The 8846-nt window shown below is 38.8% G+C and overlaps 1 pseudogene; it reads right to left on the bottom strand.

The window, feature by feature from the left end:
- Nucleotides 1-3938: 3938 nt before the first annotated feature.
- LOC141719857 (uncharacterized) lies at nucleotides 3939-7960 on the bottom strand (annotated as a pseudogene).
- Between the last annotated feature and the right edge of the window lie 886 nt (nucleotides 7961-8846).

Genomic DNA, 8846 nt, shown 5'->3' with positions numbered 1-8846 from the left:
ATTGTCAAGGAAAATAATGACGGATTTGCACATGGAGCAACATGAAGGTATGACTATATTTGTGGACAACCAAACTGTAATTTCAATTGTCGATAAATCAGTTTTTCATGACAAGACAAAGCATTTTAAAATTAAGTTCTATTTTTTAAGAGAAGTCCAGAGAGAAGGGGAGGTGCAATTGATTCACTGCAGTTCATAAGATCAAAGTGCCGCCATTCTCACTAAGGCACTTCCAAAAAATAGATATGAATTCCTGAGGCATAAGCTTGGTGTTTGCAGATCCAGAATCAAGGAGGAGATATGATTCTTGAAGCTGATAATCAGGAGTTCAATCTTTATGCTGTAATTAAGGTCCCGGAATATCTCTATTTGATTGATTATATGGCACCTATCTGTTAGAGGATTTAATTGTATAATTAAACTTGATTTTCTGCACTGATGTAGCTGTTATGCAGTATAAAATAAGTTCATGCCTATCAATAAAAATACATCTCTCTATATTCTACAATCATGTTTTCTCTTACATACTAATCTGAAGTCTTATATGTCCAACAATACAACCATTGGCTTGTAAAGTGTTGGTGCATTGATTGAGCTCTTGTACCCTATTGCGGGAGATCAGAACTCCTCCGTGTGCGTGTGTAATCAATTAGAAAAAAAATACAACCATTGGCATGCGCTTTCTACACAATACCAAACAAAAGGGGGATCTGGATTGTAATTTTTTTTGTCAGATGATTATCGTTTTTCCTGATAAATAGCTCCAATCTGAACATTTCAGGTCAGAGCCAAACTCTCTTTTTAGCAAGTTTAGGTCTGAGGCAAATCTAAGCTAACCGAACATGTTCAGCCTTTTCGTATCTGCTCCTGATTTGTGCAGTTCTCAGTTGTTCCCCCAGACAAATTAGTAATGAAAAAATTGATAATGTTCTTTCTGAGACGAGGTAGATATTAATATCACTATCAAAAAACTCTGAGGACCTCAAAACTCAAATGTACACCACCGATCCTACAGATTAAAAATCATACCACATAAAAAAAGGTTTATTTGGAAACAGACTAGCAGTTTACTGGAGTAGTATTTACTGGTAGAGCAATTGCCGTAAAACTATAACATGACTTCAAGAAACAAAAACTGTACAACAAAAACTTTACTTCTGATATATCATGCTAAACCGGGTTTCAATCTAAATAAAAACCCTACCATAACAATGAATTTCTAATATACTACTTTTTGATAGCGGGGATCGATTGAGATAATTCATCTTTCTTTTTCATCCTTTTACACAGAAAAAGGGAATGGAAGAAGAACAACGAAAATAATAGTGTATAACAGGAAGTCCTTGTAAATGCAGAATAAAATCCTTCTATAGCCGTATGTTTTCCTAGTCCTGGGGAAAAGAGCAATAGAATATAACATATCAATCTACACTGTAAAACAGCCTCGGTTCATTACAGTCAACACAAAATATAACACTCACAAGTAAACCTGATCACAATATACGAGACTAATTCTGGAGTATAAGTGCAAACATACAGTTGCAGAGCCAAAGTTCATGAATGTTCTAAGGAAACTAGTAAGATTTTTCCAAGTCCAATCAGCTATAAAATAGTTGTGTCCGCTTTCGGTTAATCATGGTGTAATTTTTATTATTAGATTATTTACGTTAAGATTTTTCGAATTTCCGGTTCCGCCTAATAACACATCAGATTTTTAGCATAAATATAATGAAGTCAGTTGTGTAATATTATTAGTTACTTCATTAAATTCCCTGTAAGAATGGCAAACTGATGCAGCGGGTACGTGACAGACAGAAAAGCTAGATCGAGATTCGTTGATTCTACCTAAGAATACCGAAAATCGATAATTGTGAGGAAAACCCCGTTTATTATAAATCAATCAAAAAAATGAGAACTTACAATGTCTCATGATGCCTATGAATACTGGAAAGAAACTTGTGCGAAAAGGAAAAGGAAACCTAATGAAAAACGACTTCTAACAAATTATTAAAAATTGCAAAAGACCCAAAACTTCTAAAATCGCGGTTTTAGCCCTCCAAATAAAATCGCACCGCATCATTCCGCCCAGGGAAGAGAAGATTCGTCCTTGAATCTAGAACCACATCATCATCATCAGAAGAGGAATCACCAACAAACGGGACCAGATGCTTGACATTGAACACATCGAAGGTGCCAATATGGCTTGACAGACGCAAACGGTAAGCATTCTGGTTGATCTTTTCCACAATCTCGACTGGACCAATTTTCTTAACAGCGAGTTTACTATATTCATGAGCAGGAAAGCGATCCTTAGTCAGAACAACCCACACGTAATCACTCACATCAAACTCCACAGCTTGGCGATGCAAATCAGCGTTGGTCTTGTCCTTTGCACTAGCAGCAACTAAATGATCATGAGTATCCTTATAAACCTGAGCTAGTTGCTCAACAAACTCCTCTGTAGTAGTATAAGGACACACTTTACTTGGCAGAGCAAGTAAATCAATAGGACTCCGCGAAGACAACCCATAAACCACACGAAAAGGACTGAAACCTGTAGACCGATTGACAGAATGGTTGTGAGCAAATTCCGCCTGAGGTAATTTCAGATCCCACGCCTTGGGATGGTCACCAACCAAACTACGCAACAAGTTACCCAAAGAGCGGTTAACAACTTCAGTTTGACCGTCCATTTGCGGATAATAAGCACTACAAAAATTCAGCTGCGTATTAACCATACGCCATAAGCTACGCCAAAAATGACTCATAAAGCGAGTATCGCGATCAGAAATAATCAAAGCCGGAAGCCCGTGTAAACGATAGACATCGTGAAAGTAGAGTTGCGCAACATCAACTACATCGGAAGTCTTCTTACAAGGAATGAAATGAACTATCTTGGAAAAGCGATCAACAACCACGTAAATAGAATCAGAACCGTGTTGGGTACGAGGCAGACCAAGGACAAAATCCATACTTACGTCAGACCATGATTGTGTCAGGTTGGGCAGGGGAAAATACAAGCTCGCATTCACGGCAGCTCCCTTGGACAGTTGACAAACACGACAGTGAGCCACAAATCGCCCAACCTCCTTGCGCATTGTAGGTCAGAAATAGGAAGTTTTAAGGAGTTGTAGAGTGTGGTCATGCCCCACATGACCTTCATTGTGTAGTTCTTGAATGATTTTCAAGCGCAACCTGTAGTCGGGGATACATAATTGCAGTCCTCGGATCAAAAACCCACCCTACGGCACATACTTCGTCGGATCACCTTGCTGGATTCGAGCAAGAACCCGTGAGAAGAAAGGGTCATCGACATACAGCTCCAAGAATGTATCAAAACCAAGAACATGAACTCGCATTTCAGTTAGCAAACTGCTACGGCGACTTAGCGCATCTACCACGCGATTGAAAACACCGACTTTGTGTTTAATCACGAAAGTGAACTGCTGCAAATAAGAAGTCCACGAAGCATGACGATGGGAAAGTTTATCTTGACTTCCAAGATGTTTAATAAAATCATGATCCGTATATAAAACGAACTCCATGTGGAAGAGATAATGACGCCAGTGCTTAATGGCTTAAACAATCGCATATAATTCAATGTCATAGGTACTAAAGTGAAGTTTTGCACCAGAGATTTTCTCACTGAAATAAGCCACATGACGGCCAGATTGACTCAAAACAGCCTCGAGACCTGTTTTAGAGGCGTCATAGTGGAGTTCAAAGGGTAGTGTAAAATCTGGGAGTATCAAAATAGGGGCTGAAGTCAGGCGGCGTTTGATCTCGATAAAAGCAGCCTGGGCGTCGGGAGACCAGTGAAATTTAGTTCCTCGCATGCAATCTGTGAGAGGGGCCATAACGCCACTGAAGTGCAGTATAAAATGCCGGTAGAAAGATGCTAACCCATGAAAGCTACGAACGTCAGTGATAGAAGTAGGTCAGGGCCATTGTTCGACGGCCAGCACCTTACTGGGGTCGAATCGAAGTCCTTCTAGAGAAACCACATAACCAAGGAAATGAATCGAAGAAGTGAGGAAAACACACGTCGCTGTGGCCGCATAAAATTTATGACGGCGTAAAACTAGCAACACCTCATGTAGATGAGTGAGATGTATCTCAGCATTGTCACTATAGATTAATATGTCATTGAAATAAACGATGACAAACTTGCCAATGAATGGACGGAGAGCTTGGTTCATCATGCGCATAAAAGTACTAGGAGCATTGGACAAATCGAAAGGCAAAACAAGCCACTTATATAAGCCTTCACGTGTCTTAAAAGTTGTTTTCCACTCATCGCCCAAGCGAATGCGAATATGGTGGTAATCACTCTTAAAATTCAGTTTGCTAAACACCGTAGCACCCCCCAACTGATCAAGCAAATCATTCAAACGAGGGATAGAGAACCGATAACACACTGTGATCTTGTTAATGGCTCGGCTATCGACACACATACGCCATGATCCATCTTTTTTTGGCGTGAGTAGTGCAGGGATGACACAAGGACTAAGGCTTTCGCGAATATGGCCTTTAGCAAGCAGTTCCTCAACCTGACGGTGCAACTCCTCATATTCTTTAGGGCTCATACGATAGTGAGGGCGATTAGGAAGGGCAGCATCGAGAACAAAATCGATTGATGCTGAATATCACGTAGCGGTGGCAATCTCGACGGTAGTGATTCGGGAAAGACATCCGCAAACTCCGCGAGAAGGGGTCGGGTCAGAGTTGGGACGACAATGGCAGTATCCAGAGTGACCAGAGAGTAAAAAAGCACAAATACTACCCCCAAATTCTTTCATAGCATCCTGAAAAGGACCTCGAGACAAAAGAGTCATAGGAGAAGGCGCTTGTGTGGTGGGGGATGCAACCCCTTTGGGTTTGTTCGGTATCAAAATAATTTTTGTACCACGAAAGGTAAATAAATAGGTGTTAGCACGACCATCATGATAAACCGATTTATCATATTGCCAAGGGCGACCAAACAAAAGATGACATGCATCCATAGGAACCACATCACAATATACAACATCATGATAAGTAGAACCAATGGAAAAGTTAACAAGCACACGTCTAGAAATAGTAACATCCGTACCTTGACTGAGCCATGAGAGGCGATAGGGCTTTCGGTATGGTTCAGTAGAAAGATTAAGCTTGGTAACCGCAATCTCCGCGATGACATTCTCACAACTGTCAGCGTCAATGATGAATGTACATATCTTCCCCCCGATGGTGCATGCAGAGTGAAACAGATTGTTGCGTAACCACTTGGTATCCGGTGCATGAGGGGTCAAACAAGAGCGCCTAAGCACCAACAAGGGGACAATGTCGCCAGAGACATACTCCTCTGCTTCGTCGTCACCATAATCATCATAAGTTGGAGTTGTATCTGCTAGAAGAGCAGGTTCAGAATCCGTGGTCTCACTAAAAAGACCACGATTGGAAGATTTCGGGTTCCTACAATTTATAATGCGATGGCCAACTTCGCCACAGTTGAAGCACCGTAAACCCCATGTCCGTCCTTGAGATTGTGTTGCAGGAGCACGAGTGGGCTGAGATGTCGGCTGAATAGGATCACGACCAACTTGTGATTACGAATCGGCAGTGCTTGTGGAGGCAGCAGGCTGTCGGTAGCCACATGTGCCACGTCTTGCTAACTGCTTCTCGACTTGCTCTGCGCGTTGCCGGGCTTCTACGATTGTGAAAGGGTCGAACATATTGAGCACATCCTGTAATTGGAGGCATAATCCGCCAATGTAACGTGAAACCATCTGTTGAAGGGACTCGTTGATATCAACACGAGCCAGATATGAATAGAATTCGGTGGAGTAATCATCCACAAAACGGGGACCTTGGCGAAGATTCTGGAACTTGGTGTATAGCTCTCTGTCGAAATTATAGGGCAAAAACACTTCACGAATATGTGAAAGAGATATGTCCTAAGTCCAATCATGTATGAGGATTTAGGAATAACTTTTATGTAATCTGTTTTGATTTCATTGATATTAATAAAAGACTTGTTTTGTTTTTATTGCGGGCTCTATCTATTTTAAGTGTTTAAATAAGATGTACCACAGTTTAGAGTAAAGCTTTTTATGGATTGTGATGAGATCATAATAATGAGACCTAAAAGATGATAACTCTAAACTTAACTTAAATAGTTCCTGGTCGTAGGATTATTAACTGGTAATTAATAATCCGCAAAGATCGGTACATACTATGCTTGCTTCATTATGAAGGATGTCTGTTCTCATAGACATTTGTGTGGTGACACTATAGCTAGTATGTAGGTGCTTATTATAGAATAAGTTCACTGAACATGACTCACACAGCTGAACAACTGATGGAGTTCACTCACGTGTCAGCAGTTGTTCACATAGTGATAGTTGTACAAGTATCCTTAGACTTGAGGTCATCATAGTCATCTTGTGTACACTGAACTATGCTTTGGTTTAGTTCTTAGTCTCCAGGGATAATTATTAGGGCTCTACTGGGTATAGAAATTTGTACACGAAGATGGTGTATGATCAATAAAGGATCTACCCCTTCCAGTGAAGGAAGAGAATGTTCAATGCTGATCCACTTATGCTAGTTCAGGAATCTCTGGCCAGAGTGAATGAAATTAGAAAGGAGTTTCTAATTTACATTAAATAGAACTAAACATAGTGAATGGGAAAGCAAGTGATTAAATAAGATAGGCTTGACACAAGTTCCATGCCTTGTATTTAATCGTGACATTGCAGGGTAGAAGGAATTAATTGTACGGTAACTATTCACTGAATAGGTTCTTGGTATTCTAAGCAGTGAATTCGTATTATCCGGATAGTCGCGATATGCTGAGAAATATCCCTCACGATGTAGAATAAATATGATTAATTAATTAATCATATTTAATGAATTAGAGAATTTATATAAATAATGATAAAATAGTTTTATTATTATTTATTTCTACTACCGGCTTAATATTGAACCTACAGGGTCACACCATAAAAGAGAATGATTTAATGGTGGAGGAATTAATTAATAATGACTGATAATTATTTATTTATGAAATAAATAATTAATTGACAAATTTAATAATTGATTAAATGAGATTTAATTAATTATAAATTAATTAAGAAAAGTTCTTAATATTATTAATTAAGAATTTAATTTTTGGAAATTAAATCAAGAGAGAGAACTATTTCTAAAATGTTTAGAAAAAGAATTAATAATTAAAAGGTGTTTTAATTATTAGTGAGAATAATAAAGGGTTAATAATAATAATTTTTATGGGAAATTTTCAGCTGAAAATTATGCCTATAAATATACCATAATAAACCCTATTTTTGCCTCAACCCAAAAAGATTTACAAAACCCTAATTCTCTCCACCCCCTCCTCCTTCATTACATCGTTTTCTTGGTGGATACCGGTGGAGTGCTTCACACTTGAGGAGCAGCTGCTAAGGATCTCCGCTCGTTGTTCTTGGATCGCTTTTAAAGGTTAGAAATCGATCCCTCGATTTTATTTACGATCTGTATGCATATTATATGGATTTTATATGTGTAAAATTGTTTTACCATGCTTCCGTGATAGATAAAATCCTACAATATGTTTCTTGAACTTAGCTCAGTTCGCAATCTTCTCCCTACCATGACGAACACGCGTTTGTTTCAGCTGTTGCCACCAGGCCTGCGCAGGACCATGCAAGCGGATGGTGACCAGAGACACATGAAGATCGTCGGGGACTTCCTTAAAGTCCAGAATTTCTTCCACCTGTGATAACCAATCTACAAACTGTTCAGGTTTGAGACTGCCATCGAAAGTAGGAATATCCACCTTAAAGCCCTGTTCCCATCTAGGGTACGTTGGTGAGCGATTCCGGGAGCCGCCGAATGGATTTTCGTCTGTGACAGTAACATCATCTTCTTCCTGACGACGTATGTGGACAGATTCATCCATTCTCTGCGTCAATAATTCCATCTGTCGCCTCTATTCATCGTTGGCACGGCGAAAGTCTGCGTTTTCACGACGAAGCTCATCAATATCGGCAACCTCAACACATCTACGGGGCGACATGGTGCAGGACCGACTGGAACGTGATACCAACTGATGCAATGGGTACGTGACAGACATAAAAGCTAGATCGAGATTCGTTGATTCTACCTAAGAATACCGAAAATCAACAAATATGAGGAAAACCCTGTTTATTATAAATCAATCAAAAAACTGAGAAATTACGATGTCTCATGACGCCTATATATACTGGAAAGAAACTTGTGCGAAAAGTAAAGGAAACCTAATGAAAAATGACTTCTAACAATTATTAAAAATTGCAAAAAGACCCAAAACTTCTGAAATCGCGGTTTTAGCCCTCCAGAAAAAATCGCACCGCATCACAAACTTGAAGAAGTTAGATAAAGCATCCGCCTTAACCCTATCTGTGTCGTCGCCATCAGGTAGAAGGGTTAGAGTCCTGGTTGAATACTCAATGCTGAATTTAAAATATATGATGTTAATTTTCCTTTATATATACAAGAAATTAATTATTTCCCAATTATCTCAACAAATATATCTATATCTATTTTTTTTTCTATTTTTACTTCGATATTATTTGTCTGCAATCTAGTTTAAATATACTAGTTTAAAACCCGTGTGATGCACGGATTTGCACATATCTTTTTTAGTATAATATATAATTTTTAAAAAACTATTTTGAATTGTTTAATAAATATGCTCATTTTAAATTTAAATGATATGACTTCATTTTAATTAGATTAATACACGTATAAAAAAATACAATGTTTCCATTATGTTTGGGACATTAGAAAAATATTATTCTAGCAAAATAATTGCTTAGTCGATTAAC

This window comes from Apium graveolens, chromosome 4 (assembly GCF_009905375.1).
Source record: "Apium graveolens cultivar Ventura chromosome 4, ASM990537v1, whole genome shotgun sequence".
Taxonomy (NCBI): Eukaryota; Viridiplantae; Streptophyta; class Magnoliopsida; order Apiales; family Apiaceae; genus Apium; species Apium graveolens.
The sequence above is the reverse complement of the archived record's forward strand: the minus strand, read 5'-3'. Positions and strand labels throughout refer to the sequence as shown.